Here is a 23,256-nt window from a genome sequence, read left to right on the forward strand (position 1 = left end):
GAAAAAGTAAACAAAATGCACACTATCATTTGTGCATTTCTAGTCACCAAGAAATAAACAGCAGACCATGCTTTGTAAAATGTGGTAACATAACTGAAACTGGAGCAAGAACAACACAATAGCTCACTAATATTGCTTGCCTTAGTATCCCAAATTGTGTACGACTCTAACAGCCATAAATATTGCAGCTTCAAGGGCTGTTTTCAGTTATACCCACAATCAAGACTGTTGGGGTTTTTTTAAATAGTTGAATCATAAGAATGTATGAAGATATTTAAAAAAGAAAGGACATAATTCTGGTAAGTACCTTACTTATTGGATGATGATGTATGATAGCAGGTACAATTTCTTAAAAGAATAAGGAACACATAAAGCTAGAAAGTAATCTCTTTGTTCCAGATACTGGCAGAGAGCCAGTAAAATTTTCCATTGATCTTCCTCCAGTTACCAAGTATAGAGATACTTGGTTTCACTGTTAAGGAGAAAATAACCTAGCTGTTAATATTGAATATAATATTAAATTTAATATTCATGTTGGATAAAAATTGCACATATTTAAAAATATGAAATGTATCATACATTCAAACAACAACAAGTAAAGCCATTAATAAATGCTCAGCTATATGTTAGAACTACTTTCAAAACATTTGGCAGATATTTTTTTTCTGTAAAGACATTTTAGCCAAAATTGAAATATTTCATAGGGATATGCTGATTTTGTTGCAATTCTGACAGAGAAAAAAAAAATCCAAAAAAGAAAGAAATGTCATGTTTTCCTTCTAGGATATTTCTTCTTTTGTGCTTTCTTTTCTTACTGCACTCACATCTGTGGAAAATATGGTTGCTATCAAATTAGCATTCTCCATTCCTCTTGTGAGCTTTGAGGTTTACATGTCATTTATTCCTGACTGAGAGATAAAGAATTACTGCACATAAATAATGAATTATTTGCTAAAGGTGTCTGTGTCTCCCCATCAACTCTCAGAGGATTATGACTGTTTCTATATTAGCAGATTAAGTGACCCAAAACAGTGAAACAATTGGTTTGGAGAACCCTACAACTACACTATAAGGCAGGATGTGATGGGAGCAGATTATTTTGGACTATTCCTAGCCCAGTCCTGTGATCTGAATGTTTGTTAATATTTTAACTTCTAACTTCAGAGAGTAAATTTAAAGGAAGAACAGATGCTTAGTTAATTGTTCATTTTACAACAAATCTAGCAATGATTCAAATTGTATTAATATATGAACTGTGCATTTATGTATATGTATGTGTGTTAAGAGACAAAAATGGATAGTAACACCAGAAAAAATAATGTAGAATAAGCATTGTTGTAGTCATTCCGCTGTCCCCAGAAAGCAAAATGGTGAAGTTACATGCACATATAATTTGTCATATAATAATATTGCATATATTTAACTTTTCAAAATGTTCATGTTTCTAGTTCTGCTGAAGAAGCATAGCTCTGTGTCATTCATCATCACCACTTCTTCCAATTAGTACTAAAATAGAGCTTATCAAGAAAGAATGGTAAAATTGATAAATAATTAAACATCAGATTATTTTTTTAAAATATGCAAGTCTATATTGTTTAGTTTATGCAGAGAAAGGTGAGATTTGCTTTATCTTTCACTCAAAATGATATGCTGTAGTGTTATCACATTTCTGGATCCCAGATATAATGGGGTCTTAACAGTGAAAGGAGGTGAAAGTTATGATAAGAATATGACACAAAGCTGATTTAAGTGACGACTCCTTTGCTACTTCCAAATTACAATTTTTTAAATGGATTTCTTACAGATTTTGCTATCTGCAAGAGGGATAAATTTATTTCTGAAGAAAAGATTATATCAGGGGAAATAAAGTTTTCCAAGGATCATCTCAACCCAAAACTTCTCATAAACCCAGTACTGAAAACCTGTTATTATTAAGATTATTTTTCCTATAACATTTGCCTTTTGTTGTAAGTATTTTATATCTGATTGGCAAATCTGTTGAGATTTTCAAACTTTTTCTCATTTACTGTAAAATCAGAAGCACTTATGAACATTTTTAATGTGATAACATGAGTGGTAAAGATATGGAACAAATGATGCTATTAAAATCAATGCCTAAGATAGACACCATGGAAACTTTAAAGGTCATTGTAAAGACTGATAAGTAGATAGAAAACTGGATGTTGGTGATTAGAATTTGTCACTCAAATCTTTTTTCTTCACAAGGCTAAAAGAAATGAGGGGTTCTACAAAAATATTTGTTGGTTTTAATATGTGAGGGATTAAAAAAAAAAAAACAAACAAACATCATCTTGCCAAAAAGTCATGTTAATTATTTCAACTGTAGATAAATATGTGTGCTTATTCAGAGGTGTGTGCCTGTGTATGCATAGTTATTTATATAGTAGTTAAGGAGTCATAGATCCTTGTAATAGAAATATTTAGAAAACTGATAAATCAAACTATCTTTAAAATTTGAAACTAAATTTTAGATATTCATTAACAACACACGTTATGCTATTCAAAGCAGTAAGTTCTTAATAAGCATTTTCTAAATAAGCTCTGAGTGTACAATGCCACAGTGTTGATGCTGGGTAGTTAATGCCTACAGTGATGGTCACTAATGGCATAAGTTGTTGACGTAGAGGTGGACAAGCTTGAGAGCTTTTTAGCCAAGAAAACTGGAACCAAAGTGGGTGTGTCCTTTCCTCCTGTCATCCCAATTCAACATCTTTTATAAGAGGTCTGAGTTTCTAGGCAATTTCTAAGCCTTGACCTCCACCATGGGACTATGTGTTTTCATCTGGAGTGTGAGAATTTCCCAGGGTAGTAGGCCTTATCCTATTGCTTGGCTGTCTTTTTGTGTGCACTTGTCTGTCTGTTTTTGTTTGTTTGTTTGAACTTGCTTAGCTGATGCTTTTTTCCTTAAAGCGAAATCTTTTTTTGAATAGTGGAAAAAAGTTCTTGACTAGTAATTGACCATCAGTAAGTGGATTTTCTAGGGTCTCTGTTTTCAGTGTCTGCCAATAATTTCAAGGCTTTTGCTGTTATCTTGTGTTAACACTGTACATCGTAGCAAGAGACGTTCAGAGTCAAGCTCTGGCTCACACATTAAGTGCACTTAACAAGTTGATATCCAGGCAGACAATCCAACCAGGGTTTTGTAACATTAGCATATCTATGGCGTATCTGTAACAAAAGTTACACTGTTTTCACTGGGCCACTGAATTAATACATGCTTATATGGTTATAGTGCATTATATATATATAGTGCATTAGTGTGTTTAAGATCAGGATTAAGACTAGCTAATATTGATTAAATCCTATTTAGTGTGCTTCCACGTTTATGAGTGCAATAGGTCTCTCTTTTGGTTATGTAAATCAGCCTCTTCCTTGACCAGGGTAACTTGCCTAGGAGGGAAGTGAAAAGCTAGGGTATGATCTAGCTTAACACCATCAAGGGTTCTGCCAAAATATGCAATATTTTATCATAAGAAGAGAAGTAAATGTTCACTAGATAATTATTGCAAATTATTGGCATTAGTACTTGATAAAACATAGATTAATTATCATATATTCCAGTAAAAGTCAAAGGAGGGATAAATTCCCATAGGAGTTTGTTCTTGTCTTGTATTAGGAAATATAACTAAAAGGTAATACAGAAAGTCAATAATGTTGGCAGCATTTAAGAACAGTATTATCACTCAAAAAATAAATCTTGTAGAAATTATCTAGAATTATTAAAATAGTAAAAACAAGTGGAAAGGGAAGGAAATACTTCCTTCCCATACTTGGGAAGGAAAAATCAAATGAACAGGTTGCAAATATTCATTAATATGCCAGTCAGTCAGAAATTCAGCAGGAAGATGTTAGGATCTTCAGCAGAGTATGTACAGAACAATAAAGAATAATAATTAAAAAAACTCTCAACAGAAGTGGAAATACCCTTCAGGAATGTGTTTTCAGAGCTATTGCTTGTAAAATGATACAGAAGTACCCCGAGGACTCATGAACTTTTGCTTGGTTGCTGCCTCTAAATTTGATGATGGTATAGACCAGGGGTCCTCAAACTACGCCCCACGGGCCGGATACGGCCCCCCAGTGTCCTCAATCTGGCCCCCGGTATTTACAGACACCCCACCCCCAGCCCCCCGCCGGGGGTTGAGGGGGGGAAACCAAGCAGCCGCAGATGACTGCCTGCCACTTCATCCGCGTGCCGGCCCCCTGTTTAAAAAGTTTGAGGACCCCTGGTATAGACCAATTGGAGAAAACTCAAATGAGAGCAATAAGAACAATACAAAAAAGCATTTGATAATATGTTGATAGCATTATTTTCTTGATCTAGAAAGGGGAAGCCTAGTATAGTGTACAGTAATGGTCTTCAAAGTATAGTGTTGCCGGGGGGAAAGAAAAAACCCACAAAATACCAGTGATAGCTTTTCTATGGGTTACCTGAAGAGGAGAAAAGACATTATCTGCAAAAAGTTTCTTAGGCAAGATAAAGGACTAGTTATAGGAGCTGTTAAAAAAATTAAGGTGTAATACAGAGATCAAGGGGATTTGTATTACTGTAGATGTTTGATAATATAATAAATATTGAGAGGCATAATACAGATAATAAATATAGTCAGGGATACTACATTTGTAATTTGCTTGATGCATTGGAAAGATTATTTTTTCCTGCTAATATTCCATTTTAAACACTTCTAAAGTGAACTAACATTCAAAATAATTTCTCCTACTTGAAAACAGTCAGGGAACTTCTAGGCTAAGTTAGAGAACTGAGTAACATCTTGTTGAGATAAAAACATATGACTATAGGAAATGGTGATAGACATGATTATAACTGTGGATGTGGCTTTGTGTGGTTTTTTTTCTGTTAAGAACTTCTTTTTGTAATATCTCTGGAGCTCATTTTCTGTTCTTATATTTAAGTATAGTTTATATTTAAATAAATTTAAATATAAAGTTTATATATAATATAAATATAGCTTACATTTGAATATAGTTTTTTTTTCTTCTTTCTTGGATCTGACTAGCCAACCGCAGCCTGTGTCTCTGAATCAGCTTTCCATTTTTTTTTGCAAGTCTAAGGATCTCAGTACACTATTCAACCCTTTTTACTGTTACGGTTATTGGAGTGAGAAAGGCAAATGTGAAATTATTCTTGTGAAAATAGCAATGAAACAATTTATTCCATGAACATTCCCTCTGTATTTGTATTTCAGCTGGCAATTTTTTGCAGCTTTTACTTCTGATGTTTCACTGCTACTTTAGTGTAGCTTCCACAGTAGGTACACACCTGTAGAGTTGTACTTGTATAAAATCTGTAAAGTTCTTAAGATGGCTCTGATTTAACAAGAAATAAAATTCCCAAGTTCTACTAATCTAGCTGTGTTTATTTTATCTTTGTTTTCTCATTTAAAATACTTCTTTGCATGTCTAGACATATAGAGGAAGAAGTCTCCAAAAGCTCCAAGATCACCTGGAGGTCATGCTGCAGTTCAGTTGAATTTGTTCTGTTCCTGACTTATGAATGTTGAACCCTTTGTGCATCACTTTATAATCGTCAGCATTACATTTCATTCTTCTTGTCACTTCATTTACAGAGTGAATCAAAGCCTCTTTCAGTTTTACTTATTGCTTGGCATGAGTTCACAGGGTTCCCTTACCCCTTACACAAATCTGTATTACCACATCACAATTTTAACTTCACTGTTCCTCACCGTTTCTCCAATTAACTTTATTTGGTTTAGATATTAAATTAAAAGGAAACAATATTGAATAATAACTACCGCATAGAAAATACTTCCTAAGGCACTTCATCATTTAGACCATGGTGACTGACGTCTGAACTGGAAAAAAATATAACTTTAATACAGTTGTATTGAGCCATTAACCATCTTGCCTTTTCACAATCTCATTGACAGTTTGTAAGCAGGTGACAGAAAATCCTTCATTTCCAAAATCATGTGGCTTTAAGTTAGTGTGAAGATAATTGCATTCTTTAGGAACTGGTTTGATATAGGTGCATATAATTCATTCCTTTTATCCTTACAAGAAGTAAATGGAGTAGTGAATTAAAATTCAACAAACAATCCATATGGCCTAAAAGCCACATACAAAATAAATTGAAAAAGTAGCTAGAATATATACTATATAGCATATATGTGCCTTCTGCTGCATGTTGATATTTAGTATCCTTATTAAAGGCTTGAAGAAGAGACCTGAAAATATCAAAGAATTTTGGTTTCTATGTTGTTAATATGCTAGCTATTTTCACCAAATTATTAGAATTTACAGAGGTATTTTTCTTCCCATGACAGTTACAAGTTACTCATCCAGTCATTGTTTTTAGGAACTAATTTATTACTAACTCCACATTCTTTCATATTGGAGGAAAAAAATATTGTGTGTTAAAATATCTCACCTGTTTACTCAAAGAAAATGTGTAAATAATGGTAAAATATCTTATTCTGTTAGTAGTATATTGCTATGCAAGGAAAATGTGGGGGGGATATTTAATTTCTTTAGTCTGATTTTTTGAATGTGGTTATAAGAAAAGGGAAGCGTCCTTTTTAACAATGTGATGTATTTGATGAATACTGACTATTTTGCCATTGCCATCAGAATAGTGTTGTACATTAGGAAACTTCTACATGGGTAATTAGGAATTCTGATGGATTCTAGCCAGTGAAAATCTCCTGTATTTTTCCTCGGTTTGGCTCGGATAGAGTTACTTTTCTTCATATTGGCTTGTGTGGGGCTGTGGTTTGGATTTGTCACCAAAACAATGCTGATAACACACTGGTGTTTTTGTTATTGCTGAGCAGTGCTTAGAGAGCCAGGGCCTCTTCTGGCCTGCCCTGCCCCGCTAGAAGTAGGCTGGGGGTGCACAAGAAATTAGAAGGGGACAGAGCTAGAGCAGCTGACCTCAGCTGACCAAAGGGATATTCCAAACCATAGGACATCATGCTCAGCAATAAAAGCTGGGGGAAGAAGAAGGAAGGGGCTGTGTTTGGAGTGATGGTGCTTGTCTTCCAAAGAATCCGTTACACGTGATGGAGCCCTGTTCTCCTGGGGATGGCTGAACACCTGCCTGATGATGGAAGTAGTGAATGAATTCCTTGTTTTGCTTTCTTTGTGTGCACAGCTTTTGCTTTGCCTATTTAGCTGTCTTTATCTCAAACCATGAGTTTTCCCACTGTGACCCTTCCAATTCTCTCCCTCATCCCACTGTGGAGTGAGTGAGAGCATCTATGTGGGGCTCAACTGCCAGCTGCAGTTAAACCACAACACTACATAATGCTTGTATAGGTCAATGAAAAAAATTGTTAATATTTAAAAATCCAAATTCTTAAAAAAACTTTAGCATACAGCAGTATGCCCCATTATCTCTATTATTACATGCAAGAAATCTCTATGTATATGACCACACATAATCATATTTTACTATGTTCTAATTCTGGTATCGTTTTTTGTTGCTTAAATAAAAATCTCAGTCTGTAATATCGAAAAGTGATTTGGAGTATCCTATATTACACCAATAAGGAGGGAGGCTTTTGAACTGTTTGAAGAAATTGATCTGGAAAGTGGCAATACTTAAGCTTAGGAAATCTTATAAACTTAGCATACATACATATATATCTCTATGTAATTTCCAGTAGAACTGCAATGTTGCAGACAAGTTCTTGCCTACATTAATCTAAAAGAAAGATGGCTGCTCCTTTGCATAGAAAAAGCCCAAAGGACTCTTTTTAATCTCAGTTGTTCTTGGCCAATATATATTTTGACTGTTAATGCTTTATGAAATTGCTTGTGTTTTTCAGCATTATCTACCATATGAAGACCTTGAAACACCCCTGTTGGGGTGATACTAATACTTTGTTTTCCTTGTAGATAAGGAGATGGGATTGTGGATAAAACAGATTTCTGGTCTTAAAGTGTGAGTTTTTTTTCCTGAGAACAACATGCTTAAGTCATAGATCCTTTAGTCACTAGTGGAGGAAACAAATTTAACTTAGGTACTGCAGCATGAAAATACTAAACATCTACCCAAAATAATGTGCCAAAGTTTCCTCCAGTTTCTTTATAGTAAACCTCTGAACAGCAGAGATGCCTCTAAAGAGTAATCAAGGAAATCTACATTGAGAAGACTCTTTGTAAAGTTAGGAAGTATAAAATATTGGTATAGTTAAAAGTGTATTTTAGCTCTTTCCTCTGAAGCTCAGTAATGTTAAAATCTCTTCAGGAAACTGATGCTTGCTGGAAAAGGAGAAGGTAATTTTAGCGTTAAACCCTAGTGGATGGGCATCTGGTTTTGAAGTGTAAACCATTTTTCTTACGTGATTGAACAAGGATGAAAACTAAAGTCTGTTTTGAAATAAACCAGCTGGTTCCCTCTGAAGCAAAGCCCATGTGTAGAATATGTTTAATTCAACAACTCTCTCAAGAAGCTTTAAGCATGACACTACACAAGGTCTGGTTCCTTTCTCCCTACTCAGGCTTCCAGTTTAAGTTTAGCATGTCAATTAGTGTTTGCAAGGAACCAAAAATGCCTTTTGGTTGTATGCCATGGCATGTGCTGTAGATCCACAGTTTCAGGCAGTAGAAATTCTAGTGACCTGCAACATGGTCCTCATGTAATTTCAGACATTTTGTTTTCATCTCCTCATTTCTGCAACCCAAATATATACAGATTAGGGCCTTGCATCCAACAGAAAACCTGCGACCATCTGCTATGTATGTTCAGCCAGCTGTGGAGGTGGCTAGCAGCATGGATGTACGTCATGCAGTCTCACTTGGCACTGAAGGCCAGGAATTACTTCTTGAAACAGAGCATTTAACACTGCAGATGTGACCTGGAACTTTTAGGCATTGTTGTAGTAAGATGATCTGGACTACCATTCCTAGATAAATGTAAACAGATTTTAGAGTGTCTGAAATTTTACGCTTGAAAAGCCTTACTGGAAATTTCACTATAACTGACCTACCTATATTTTAATATTTTTTGCAGGTAGGAGTTATAACCATCTGTTACTTCATGGGTCAGTGTGAATGGTATTCAGTATTAAGCAATATTTCTAAAAATGATGGAACTACTCATAAAGCAACTTCAGTATGATCAAGGAAAAGAAAAATGGCACAGCTGGAAATGTAATTATTGTTCACCTGCTGTAAAAAACCCATGAAAAATACCACTACAACCAACCTTTTCATTGCTTTTATAAAAAATTCAACAGTAGAAATGAGCTTTTCATACACACAAAATTAATGTCAAAGTAAAATAAAATATTTTTAACAAAAATAACCCCTGCAAAATCCCTATTTAAACTAATTTCTGCTTCTTTGTATTACATTTGAATAAATAAATAAAAAGAATACAATCAGAAATACTTTGCATTTCCTTCTGTATTTGTTCTTTCTCTGTCTCCAAAAGATACCGATAAAATAAATTTGGATTAAGATATAACAATAACTTGAACTTTACATCTTATATCTTACAGTTAAATGGTTTGTATGTGACAATGGCAATAACCATGTATGTAGATATTTGACAGAGGTAATCAAACATACTGGTGTCAGCATATGTCACATCATGTCCTTAACTTAATATTCCAACTTGATGGGTTCCGCTTAGCATTTTGTCTTCAGGAAAAGCAGAATAAAATTCATAATGTCAATACTTATATTCAAAGTCTTCTTTTTGCAACTTTATCTAATCCATTTACTCATGGACAATAGGATAATCACAAAGAAGTCTAAAGTTCATTCAAGTCTTTCTGGTAGCTGGCAAAATTTTATGGAAATAATTTCTGCAGTCCATTGGGATGACTGTGATTTGTTCTACATACAACAGTGTGCACAAATCATATATATTGGTCTTAGATGTCCTGTAATGATAAAAGTAATATATATGGAACACACCTTTTAAATTCAGGAGCAGTAGGTGACTGTGACAACAAAATCTGAAGATAGGAAAACTGCAGGGAGAATGCATGTGGAAATGTAAAGGGCTATATAACTTTATGGGCTAGGAACAATATGGATAAATTACCAAATGGATATGGATTCTCACTTTAAAGAAGCCTGAAAATTTTTAGTGCATTCAAAGCTAATTCTGAGGCACTCAAAAAATAAAACCACCATCAACAAGTTAAATAAAATGTGTCAGGTTTTAGTTCATTTGGTTCCTGTGTTTTTTCTGTGGTGCTTTTCATTCTTGAAGGTAAGGCAGAGATATTTTTCTACAGCTATTAAAAACCTTTTAAATTTCCAGGTCATTAGAGAAAATATTGATATTGCAGCTGCTAAACATCTAGTCAGAACTCAGATTTAAATAAGGAAAGAAGGGAATAAGTTCAGAATATAACTTTTATTGACTGACAGAATTCAAATACAGTTTGAGAAGAAGCTTTTTGAGCACTTTTGGGAGTGCCATTAGGTCCTTTTGGACTAAATATTGAAAAAAAAAACATTTTATCTACCCATTTGACATTAGCGGTACATACACATGATATATTATTGCATAGTTGCACAGACTCTGGCAGTTTGACTTTAATCAAATCTCACATTCTTGATAGATTTTTAACCAGTAAAGAGGGTTCTTTTTGATATCTCTATATTGGGATATGTATAAACACACACATACATGTATGCACACACAAACATACACACCTCTCTATGATCGATTGATCAATTGATCGATCTATCTGTCTGCACACCTATATTGTCATATGTAAAAGCTTTACCTGGTTATACAGGATGTGTTGACAGATCACAGTCAAATGCTAATGAGAGAGATCTACAGAGCCTAAAATATCTATAGCACTACATCCACCATGCTTTTTAATCAGACATCAAAAATGGCTCATTTAGTTACCAACAACACGTTTTATGCGTGATGATTCTTAAGTAAGTTAGATAAAGAGAATGATCGCTTACTTGAGCTGCAAAACCCTTCTTTCTGCTGTTATATCAGTTACAATTTTCATTTGTATTTTGGACTATTTTTAAATGTGATTTATTATTCCCTTCCATATTTGTAAATGTGAGATCATGTTGCTGCTGCAAAGACTAGTAAAAAAAGTTGGTGAAAACCAGAGACATCACTGGCATCATTAGGTTTCCTAGATGTTAGCAGTGTGAATAAATTAGATGTGACTTACAGCCTACCTCTGCTCTAGTATTGCACTATAATTTATGGAATAATATTTCACTACTGTATGAACAAAAACATAACTACTGTATCTGTAAATGAAATCTGAAAGTAAACAGGTATCATTCCAAAACATATTTAGTGCTTAATTAAACTTTTTTCTTGTTTGCCTAGAATACAATCTGTATACATCAATGCATCAGTATTTCATATAATACAATTATGCTGAGAACTGAACACTGTGCATCATCATTAGCTAAAATCTATATACGATGCAATATTCATATTTAAAAAAATACATGCAAATAATTTTTTAAAAATACATAAATGTTATTATAATCTTTCTTACCTGAACTTTTTATTTAAAGCAGCAGAGAAAAAGGGAACATGTGCATGACTTTCCCAAATCAGCTAATGAAACTAATCATGCGTACAAAGGATTTGTGAGCTTAGGTGTAAGTCTAAGAGTAAGACAGTCAAAAAAATAAGAAATGCAAACAATATATCAAAAATGTCAAATTTAGTGTATGCCTTACATAGTAAGTTACTTACTTAGTAATAACTTCTGGAAAACAAATATTTCAGCAAATTCAGTAAAAAGGAACAGAACTCAGTATAATCAGTATAAAGAAAAAAAATTCATATCCTTAAGTGACTGTAAACCACTTCACAATATGCATTCAAGAATCCTCACAATGTAATTTTGAGCACAAACTTCAATAGTCATTTTACAGATATTTTTACATGAAACTAAATATGTTTCTAATCACCTTGCACAAATCATACTGAGTAGGACAAATCTTATCTCATTTTAGATATCTACACAGTCAGGACGGATATCCCAGCTAGTCACTCATGGCTCCCTCCCCTGTGTAGAGAAATAGGTGTTTCTTAAGGTGTTATTCATCTGAGTAAATATAGATGTTGGATCAAATTATTTCCATTCACAAGTTCTACATTTTTCCATTAGCTGTAAAGGAAGTCTAAGTTCAGAAACAGGTATCTATTTAAATGTCTAAAGTAAGATAATATGAGTCCTGTGCTATGTGTCAGAAGCAAGAATGGAATCCAGGACAACTGACAACTTTATTCAGATTTTGTTTCTGGTTTTTTCATTCATTCTTTGGGACACTAATTGAAGTTCAAAAAATGACTTAATTGCTCTTTAAATACAACTCTTCTGAAATAATAAGGTGGTTTTGATGGGTTTTGGATTTGTTTGTTTTGTGACTTTTTTTTTTTTTTTTTAACCTAAAGACGGTTTCCTTAGAATTTTATGTTTTCAGGCCAAAGGCACGATTATGGTAAGGTAATCTGTACAAAATTTCATTGAATTTTTTTCTGTCAGCAAACTAATGACTTTGGAATATCTTTTAGAATGATGTAATATCTTGATTTAGAGACTTGAAAGAATGCAGAATTTATCGTATAGCTTGACCATTTACATAATGGCTCTCTACAGTATTTAAAAAACACTCTGCATTACTTACATATTTATAACACCGCTCACATTGTAATGACCATCATAATTGCTCATGGTTAGGGTTATGCTAATAAATAATAGTTTTCCTTAATAGAATTTTAGAAGTTTCATCTCAACAGTATCTAAATATATCAGCCATCATCACATGTCTCTGTTGAATGCTTAGTCCAAGGACACAAAGTGGATTGGAGTTTTAAAGTAAAGTAGATGTGTTCTCTGAAACCCAAAATAAGTCAGTCTTGTTTCTTCTGATCTGACATGTAATGTAGGACACATAACTAGGGTATCTTATCAGCCTTCTTGGACTTGGCAGAAAAGATGTCCAGCTAATGGTCTGTTAATTTCCAACACTTAACTAACAAAATTTGTAAGGAAATTGAAGTCAATTTATGTATGGATTTCCAAAGATAGACAATATTAACCGTATGTGCCAAAACCTGGGGCCTGCTCAAATCTATAGTGTTCCCAGTACTATTCCAAGTAGTCCAATGCAGATTGGTTTTATTTATTAACGTGACTTCCTGTTTCCAGTATTTCTTAAATTAAAAAGGACCATGAATGTTTTATTTGTGATGTGTAAGGTTAACAAATTATATTTTTAACTTTAGGGGCATAAACCGAGACAGAATAACAAAATGGTTTCTCTCCAGTTTTTCTACAGACCTAATAGAATTTTATTGTTTGCTGTTCCTCCTGTTTGTTGTTAACACAATTATATTCAGACTGGTGCAGAAACTTGCCCAACAATAGCCTGAAACCGCCACTTTATATCAACTATGTGTGAGATTCAACACACCTAACTTTATCATTTAAAATTCAGGTATTTTGTCTAAACTAGTTATATACATTTCCTGTGTAAATGAATGGAGAAAGATTGATACCTACAGAAAACAACTATAATTAGACATGTACCTTAAAAAAGATTCATTTCTTTTTCTGACATGCTTGTCTCAGTTGATGGTACAAGCAGAATAGATGACTAACTTACCCAGGTAGTTAGTGATATGTATGTCAATTTTATGTATGTTAAATTAGTCTGCATCAATTGTAGTCTATAGACATAGGAATGAGTCATCACATGCAGAGAAAAGAAAAAAAAAACAACAAACCAACCTACCATGATCTTTTACATTTATGTTAGTTTGTTTTAGCAGTTTCCTGCAGTTTTTGCACAATTCCTTTTAACATAAATAACAACATAATTGGAGAGAATATCATTGCAAGTGAGAATAGACATACAAACAATAGCAGAAGATTATAGAACAGAATGCAGGTGGAAGCATCTCAGAATGCAACAAATTTTCTAGAAAAAAGTTTTGTAAAAAGAAATATTGAAAGATTAGAATTGCTGACATCAGACTAGGCGTGAGTTAGCTGTAAGAAATGACCAAAAGAAATGATGGGTTGTTTTTTGGCTTTATAATAGAAATGTGCAAATGCTGAAGAAGCTTCAGGATCACAAGGTTCTATTACAAATTCTGAAGTAGCCCAGCAGAAATTAAGGGATAGAAAACCACAGTTCAAATATTTATTTCTAGGATACCTGCTAGGGTTGAATATCAGAAGTGAAAACCAAACGAACATCAGTAACATCCACAAAATATCTACATGACTAGAAAATGTACCCTTCTATGAAAAGGTAAACCTGGTTATGACATTGAGAATAAAGACTAGCAAGTGCTTCATTCCTACGTACATTAATGGAAAAAAACCCACAATGGTCTACTAACTTTATGGAGCAAGGAACAGATATTAAGTGGAGAACACTGGGTCTGTGTATTAACATTTGAAGTGTATAAGCATGACAGGTATAGGCATATCACAGAATAACAGAATCATAGAATCTTTTAGGTTAGAAAAGACATTTTAGATCATCAAGTCCAACCATTAACTCAGAACTGCCAAGTCCATCACTAAACCATGTCCCTAAACACCTCATCTATGCATTTTTTAAACACCTCCAGGGATGGTGATTCCACCACCACCCTGGGCAGCCTGTTCCAATATTTCACCACTCTTTCAGTGATTTTTTTTCCCAACATCCAATCTAAACCTTCCCTGCTAAAACTTGAGGCCATTTCCTCTTGTCCTCTTGCTTGACATCTGGGAGAAGAGACCTACCCCCACCTGCCTACAACCTCCTTTCAGGTAGTTGTAGAGAGCAATAAAGTCTGCCCTGAGTGTCCTCCTCTCCAGACTAAACAACTCCCTCAGCCACTCTCCTAAGACTTGTCCTCTAGGCCCTTCACCAGCTTCGTTGCCCTTCTCTGGAAATGCTCCAGCACCTCAATGTCTCTCTTGAAGTGAGTGGCCCAAAACTGAACACAGCATTCGATGTTCAGCCTCACCAGTGTGCCACCTGGGCACACTGCTGGCTCATATTCAGATGGCCATCAACTAGCACACCCAGGTCCTTTTCTGCCAGGCAGCTGTCTATCCACTCTTCCCCAGGCCTGTAGCGTTGCATGGGGTTGTTGTGACCCAAGTGCAAGACCTGGCACTTCTCCTCATAGAACCTCATAGAATTGGCCTTGGCTCATTGGTCCAGCCTGTCCAGATCCCTCTGCAGAGCCTTCCTGTCCTCAAGCAGATCAACACTCCCACCCAGCTTAGTGAGGGTGCACTCAATCCCCTCATCCAGATCACTGATGAAGATATTAATCAGGGCTGGCCCCAATACTGAGCCCTGGGGAGCACCACTTGTGACCAGTCACCAGCCAGATGTAACTCTATTCACTAACACTCTCTGGGCTCGGCTGCCCAGGCAGCTTTTAACCCAGCATAAAGTATCCCTGTCCAGGCCATGAGCAGCCAGTTCCTCCAGGAGAATGCTGTGGTAGATGGTGTTAAAGGCTTTACTAAGTTTGAGGTAGACAACACCTACAGCCTTTCCCTCATCCACTAGGTGGGTCATCTTCCCACAGAAAGAGATCAGGTTCATCAAGGACCTCCCCTTCATAAACCCCTGCTGGCTGGGCCTGATCCCCAAGGTGTCCTGCATATGCCACATGATGGTGCTCATGATGATCTGCTCCATAACCTTTCTTGGCATTGAGGTCAGGCTGACTGGTCTGTAGCATCTGGGACCCTCCTTCCTGCCCTTCTTGTAGGTGGGTGTCACCAGTCTTCTGGGACTTCCCCAGCTTCCCAGGACTGTTCAGAAATTATGGAGAGTGGCTGGGTGAGCTCCTCCACCAGCTCCCTCAGTATCTTTTATGGCAGTGGCCAACCTGAGTTCTGACTAGGCTTTCGCCTCACTAATCTCCCTGCATAACCTCATGATATCCTTATAGTCCTCCAGAGTTGCCTACCCCTTCTTCCAAAGGTGGTAGACTCTTCCTTTTCCCCTGAGCTCCAACCAAAGCTCTCTGTTCAACCAGGCTAGACTTCCCCACCAGCTCGTCTTTTGGCACATGGGCACAGCCTGCTCCTGCACTTTTAAGACTTCCTTCTTGAAGAATGTCCAGCCTTCCTGGATATTTTAGCCCTTCAGAACTATATCCCAAGTGACTCTGTCAACCAAGCTCTTAAACAGGCCAAAGTCATCCCTCTGGAAGTGCAAGGAAGCTCCTTACTTCTCTGAGAATCGATAACTTTATCATCTCATGATTACTATGCCCAAGATGTCCTCCGACCACCACATCACCCACCTGTCCTTCCCTGTTTGTAAACAATAGGTCCAGTCGGGCATCTCCCCTGGTTGGCTCACTGACCAGCTGTGTCAGGAAGTTACCTTCCACACACTCCAGGAACCTCCTAGACCGTTTCCTATCTGCTGTGTTGTCTTTATAGTGGACATCCAATATGTTGAAGTTCCCCACAAGGCTAGTGATCTTGAGACTTCTCCCAGCTGTTTTTAGAATGTTTCATCTGCCTCGTTATCCTGGTTGGGTGGCCTATAACAGACTCCTACCAGGATATCTGCCTTGTTGGCCCTCCCCTTGATCCTTACCCATAAACACTCCACCCTACTGTCACCATCATTCAGCTATAGGCAGTCAAAACATTCCCTGATGTACAGAGCCACCCCATCACCTCTCCTTCCTTGCCTACCCCTTCTGAAAAGTTTATAGTTATCCATTGTATACATTGCAGCACGCCAGTCATGCAGCTTATCCCACCATGTTTCCATGATGGCAGTTATGTCATATTCTAACTGCTCCACGATGGCTTCCAGCTCCTCTTGTTTGCTGCCCGTGTTTCTGGCATCAGCACAGATAAACTTCTGCTGTGTTTCTGATCTCATCTCCAGCTCTGGCACACCAGCACCAGGCTCATCTGTAATGAGGAGCTTGGTTTTATTCTGTTACCCTTTGAATCTAGTTTAAAACTCTCTTCATGAGCCTGCTAACCCCTGATCTAGGATGCTTTTCCCCCTTTGAGACAGGTGAGCCCCACCTGTTGCCAGCGGGCCTGCTGCCATGTAAATTGATCCATGTTCAAAACCCCCAAAATTTAACTGTTGACATCAGGCCTGGAGGCAGGTAAAGGTCTGTGTGATCTTCCAATTATGTGCACCATCGTTGCCTGCAACTGGAAGGTTAGAAGAAGACACTGCTTGTGCTCCTGATCCCTCAACCAGTAACTGCAAGGCCATGATGTATCTCTTGATTGCCCTCAGACTTCTTGTCATTTGGAGTTCACCATTGTCGACTTGGAAGACCAGTAATGGGCAGCAGTCAGAGGGCTGTACCAGACAAGGGAATTTTCTAGTAACATCCCTTACCTGGACCCTAGGGGGGCTGCAGGTTCCCTATGGGTTGGGTCCAGTCAGCATATCAGGCCACCTGTTCCTCTCAGAGTGGAATTGCTGATGACAACCACCTTTATTTTGTTCCTAGCAGAGCTGGTGTGATGCACGGGGTAGACTGACAACTCCTCCAGCCTGCACAGGCTTTCATCCACATCATCATTTTCCTGGCCTTCAGGTTCCAGAGCTACATACACACTGTATAGGGGTACCTGGGAAAGTGAAGTAGGCCGGGGGGTGATTTGCCTGCTGATGCAAGCAGGGATCTATCTCCATTCCTCCCTGTCACTTAGGACTCCTCCATCTACCTGGTGGCGAGTAGGCAGGGGAGCCTCCACTTCTTGTGACATGTCCATGCAGTGCATTGGTCTCAGTGATGGTAAAGAGTGGTTCCACCAGTCTATCTCCCTCTATATCTCTATAATTTAAGCTTGAAATTCAATTTATGAAAATGTAGACTGACCTTTCAAAAGAAGACTTCTTGACAAAAAGATACATGAACCTCTGTTTTGTGCAAAAGCTGAAATTTCTCATAATTTTTCACCTTTAAAACTAGACATCAAAAATAGAGAAAAGTCAGTGCTAGAGATCAATATTGTCCTGGAAGTGAGATTGATGAACTGATGTAGCAGACTTTTTCCATGTTTTTACTTCTAGGAAAACAGTTATTCCATGGGAAAAGATAGAAATAACTGTATTTTACAAAAAGCATGTAATTTTTTTGCAAATGAGTTTTCCTGTCTGAGGCCCAAGAAAACAAAGAATCAAACAACCAAACAAGAAGCACTTTTTAACTGTCAGCCTTGGTCAATGCACTGTGTCATGTGTGTCAGCAGAAAATATTAAACATTTTATGAAATGGAATGGTGCATAATGACCTGATTAAGACTGATTGACTAAGGTTAAAAGAAGTGGGTGGAAAAATCAAATTAACATAAAAAATACTTCGAAGGTGCAAGAACAACTTTCTTAAACAGTTATAGTCCTTTCCTGAAAGCATATAAAAAAGGAATTATTACTATGGTGGCAGAAGTTTGGTGAAAGATTTAGCTTTATTTCCTCATGCTCACTCACAATAAATTTCCTCCTAGGACATCTCCTTTGCCTTTGAAAGTTTGACAGTAATGCTCTAATAAGCTGTGATTTAATCTCATAAAATACAAATATTCTTTCTGTACAGTTTTGGTTGGTTGGCTGGTTGGCTTTAGTTTCTACGGGATGCAATTATGTGTGGAAAAATCCAGATGTCATATATCTAACACCAGTATATATTTTTCAGGTCTATATTTCAAAACACTGAGACTCAGACACAAATTGGAAGCCCATAATTTTAGACAAATTCCTTTAATATAAGTGAAAATCAGGATTGTCTATTCATCCTCCAAGTTCACCATGTCTGTTACAGAACCACTATAAGACACTGAAAAATACATTTGTGCTCAGTAACTTAACTCTTCTGTTACGTAATTGTCTTCTGCAATACAGGTTGCAATGTGTCATCATTTTTGAAATATGTCTCAATTTTATTTGGTAATTAATACAGCTGATTTTATTTAATGACCAGTTCATTGCTCTAAAGGCCTTAAATTTCGATGCTGTGATGTGAATCTACTGTTTAGAGGGGTGCTTGCAATGTCAGCATAAGTAATAAATAGCTGTATTTGGAGAAGAGTGTCATTTCAAAGCTTCCCAAATAAAAGTTTATGCCAGGCAGTTACAATACTTAGAGATACACTCTTTGTGTCTAATAGTTTCTTCCATATTCCTTAGCTCTAAGATGTCATACAGAAACTTTCACGTAGTGAAGACTGTGCCGTCAACATCTAAGAGAGTTTTCAAAAGTGTGCTTCGTTTCCAAGGCTGAGTCCTAGCTCAGAAAGCACACTAACACTGACCTAAGTAACGCTAATCTCCTGGCCTTCCCTCTCATACCGCTCTGTCTGGAAACTTTCTGGAAATCACAGCAGACAATAAGTTTGTTCCATATTCATTACATTTTCATTCATTACAGGCACTGATCAATCCAGAACCTCTACCTCCGGTTAAAGCACAGTCTCTTTTTGGCAGTGTTCAACAAATAGTTAACTTAAAAAAAATTCTGGAAATATAATGTGAAATGTCCTTCAACAATCCATTAACCTGGCTCAGAAGACACTAAATATATCCAAAAGGGTGAATTTAGTGTTTGCTGCTTAATGCTAAAATGCATTGCTGTGGCTCACCTCTCTTAAATGCAGGAAGGCTGAGGTCTCTGTGGGTGCAGAATAGGAAGCATAAATTGGCCCTCTGAAAGGTGAGAATTTTAGATATATGGTGTACAAGAAATAAATGTGCTTAAATTTGGAGCCTTTCACAAGGTGTTTCCAAACAAGTGAAACCCCTTTCTGTTGACTAGGCTCAGCTAATCAAGAGCCTTAATGTCAACAGCAATGTCTTCAAAATACTAACAGCTGAAAGGCATAAACCGCAGCAAAATTGATGAAGAGGCTCTTAAAAAACCTAAGGTTCTTTGTCCCAAAAACCCCCAAAACAAACACCAACTTCATCCCTAAAATTAAGCCAAAATTATCCCTATTGTACTTCTATTAATTCCTTTTTGTAGAAGTTATTTGCATTGTGAAGGAATATACAACAAAGACAGCTAATAGCGTTGGTAAAAAGCTCAATGTACCGTAATGCAGACAAGTATGTGTCCAGTAGCTGGTACAACTAATACAAATGTTTCGTAGCGTGTTTTTCAGCTTTCTGGATATTCAGAGCAAACCACTGCTACTTCACAACATTTTAAACTGTGTTGAAACACTGTAAGTATGGTGGCATGTTATTTTTGCCTTAGCAAACCCTGTTTTTTTTCTGAAAATTCCTAATGAATAAAAGATAAAAATGTAAAGAAATTGACTTCAGTCAATCTTCATGTATTATTCAATAGTCTTCAGTGCATATGCAGTATCTAGATACTTTTTAATTAGCTACCTTGGGCAGAGAAGACCTAGTTTAGAATGTTGAAAATAATATGTTTCAGAGAGCAATTAAAGGTAAGTATGGGATTAGGTTTCCTAGTGCAAGATGACAGGCACCTGGCATCATTTCAGTTATAGGCCTATATATTATTTAATTGTGAGATGGAAAATAGTAAATATTCCAGAGCTGAACAAATTTCTTTAAACTCACTTTTAATTCACTATCTCTTTGGGGATAAAATAAGCAAAACACCTCACCCCTCTATCAAGAAAGCTTTCTTTTTCTGTGTTATTAACAGGGTGGGGGGAGGAAATATCCTGAACTGACATTCTGTTATGTGTGTGTTGAAGATTTATCATCTGTGACTGACCCATGAGTATTTCATTATATGCAGGAAAATTAAGATATCCAGGTTCCAGACTGGCTATGAAAATTCTGGTCTCAAAGCTATATTCTGATCTTCCTTCCTTTCCTTCCTTCCTTCCTCTAATGTTGATATCTAATGTAAAATAAGTGTTTTAAAAGTGATTTTTATTTGTTTATATTATTTCTGGATGTGAGAAATTTCATTAATCAAAAGTTACTACTTTCCTGATTGCCCCCCAGACAGAGACAGACACAGAGATAGAGGCAGAGGCAGAAAGAAATGGATATATGTGAACCACATTGAGTACAGCTGGTCAGAACCCAAACTGGTGATGATGGTTACTTGTCTTCAAATGCTCACTGCTGCTTCACACTAGCTGAGAATAGTTGCAGTTATTTTTATTATATGAGGTGTGGTATAATAAAAATGCATCTATATCTTTTTACAAAATCATACAATTGTATGTACAGACTGATGATTTAGATATGTCACAGCTTGAAACTTTTTATTGTTACCAGTCAAATGAAGTTTAAATAACATCTATGTCATTCATTGCATTTCAAAGAGGCACATCTGAAAAATGAGAAGAAAATATTATCAATTTCCATTCAATAGACATACATGACATACATGTTTGAATAGTTCTACAAATTTGGGACACTGTGTTTTGCTTCCATTTATGTTTTAGAAGTTCTTGGGGGGTGGGGGTGGGGGTGGGCGTCCGCTTCATTTTCAGCCAAACTATAATATTTAAAGAAAAAAAAAGTGTTTTTCTGATACAAGATCCTTTATTGTTTCTCATAGAGAAAATCAGTGCTATTTCATTCTCTGTTTGGCTAATAGTTCTGATATTGATCCAGCAGATACTTTATTATATTTGTGAGATTGCTGACTGTAATTTAACAGCTACATAATGAGTATTCCCATGCCATTCTGAACAATGATAATTAGAGTGAAATTAATACTATAAGACTGAGGGTAACATATGTCATAGGAGATAAAACTGTTATGAACTGTTGATACTGGTTTCTATGGTCTTTTCTTGAATGATTTGTTAGATAGTAAAAATTAATATTATAATTTCCACAGAATGAGAGAGTGGAAAAAATGGAATAACATCAAGTATTTAAGTGCCACATGGTAAAATTGCAGGTATTGTGTTATGTGCAAATAAAAATGAGTCTCTCATCAGCATAATGTATATATAATTTCAGTGCATTTTGCCAAGCTCTGAAACTGACCAATTCAACAACAAAATGTATGCATAATAAATTGTTCTTTGACTACTTTAATCAATCACTCATGGTATTGCAAGAGGAAGGCAGTTCCTTAATATTCACCTGAAAGAATTCATGTTCATTAATTTAATCAGGTTACCTGAAAAGAAAAAAAAATCAAACTCCTATGAAGCATGAAGGTAAATGAAGACTTAAGTACAAAACTCAAACTACAGTGCTCTTTTGAGGATGTAAACCTGAGGAAAAAAAGGTAAGACAATAAAACCAGGCAAGTGCCATATACATTACCTGTGACTGCAAATGAGATAGTGCTACAGGCACACGTATAGTGTCAATATTTTCTATGCCTTGAAGAAAAATGATCCAAAGCATAGGAACAATTATAGTTTTTGGTTTGTGTATATATACATGTATATATGTGTGTATATATATATGACACACACATATATATATATATGCCGATATATACATTTGTATTTCTTAAGTGAGGCTAAATAGTGATTACCATTGTAAGCATGAATTCCTCAATTTCAGGTAGCTGGAGTAACAGGTAAATAAGGGTCTGTGATACAGTATTCTGTGTATGCCCATGTGTGTTTCTCTGAAAGCAGTTAATCAGATGAAAGTACAAGAGCACTCCAGAAGTTCAAATTCTAATATTGCTATTTACATCTTAATAGTTTTACAGGTTTTATAGGGGTTAAAGTGAGAAAATGTAAATGTGAATCTCTACAACGTGGATGCTGATGTTTGAATTAGTGACCCTACAATTCTTTACAGTCAATGTAGAGAATTAGGCATTTCTAAACAAGATGAATTGTCCTGAAACGTCATGAAACCCACCTTTTTTTCTCCATTGTCTATACAAGAACCAAGGATCTCTAGCTCAGACACAGACAGCTGTCTTCTGTCCAATTTTAGGTGATTTGAATTGAAAACCACTTTTATTGTCTCTGGTATTTCAAAAAATGAAGACATGGAAGGCTAAAAACACCGCTGTGGTCATCTAGTATGATTTCCTCGACAAAGTCTGAAGCCTTACTTCTTCCTTATTGAACTTCATAAAAGAACCTGAATTTGAGAATTTATTTTAGGAAGAACGAAAAGTAACTCAGAACATATACAAAATAAGTACTTTGAAAATGCAACAAGAAGACAGAGCCAATGTCTCCTTTACTGTTTCCTACTGCACTACGCTAGTACCCTAATTTATTGAAGGACACAGAAAATAAATTAAATTAAAATTTATTTTGGATTGCAGAAACAAGTTTAAAGGTAACATTTTAATTTAAATTTTGC

General features: G+C 36.1%; 1 long non-coding RNA gene across 2 annotated transcripts in view; it reads left to right on the forward strand.

The window, feature by feature from the left end:
* Window positions 1-9,351, forward strand: part of LOC129735465 (uncharacterized) — a 57,393-nt gene extending 48,042 nt beyond the window's left edge. The window contains exon 4 of one of the 2 annotated variants that reach the window (XR_008731145.1): window positions 9,017-9,351. This is a non-coding gene — a long non-coding RNA (uncharacterized LOC129735465). Of the gene's footprint in view, window positions 1-5,446; window positions 8,980-9,016 lie in introns of those variants that run through there. The other variant, XR_008731146.1, reaches the window with a different exon arrangement.
* Window positions 9,352-23,256: the final 13,905 nt, after the last annotated feature.

The sequence above is a fragment of the Falco cherrug genome, chromosome 2 (genome assembly GCF_023634085.1).
Source record: "Falco cherrug isolate bFalChe1 chromosome 2, bFalChe1.pri, whole genome shotgun sequence".
Classification (NCBI taxonomy): domain Eukaryota; kingdom Metazoa; phylum Chordata; class Aves; order Falconiformes; family Falconidae; genus Falco; species Falco cherrug.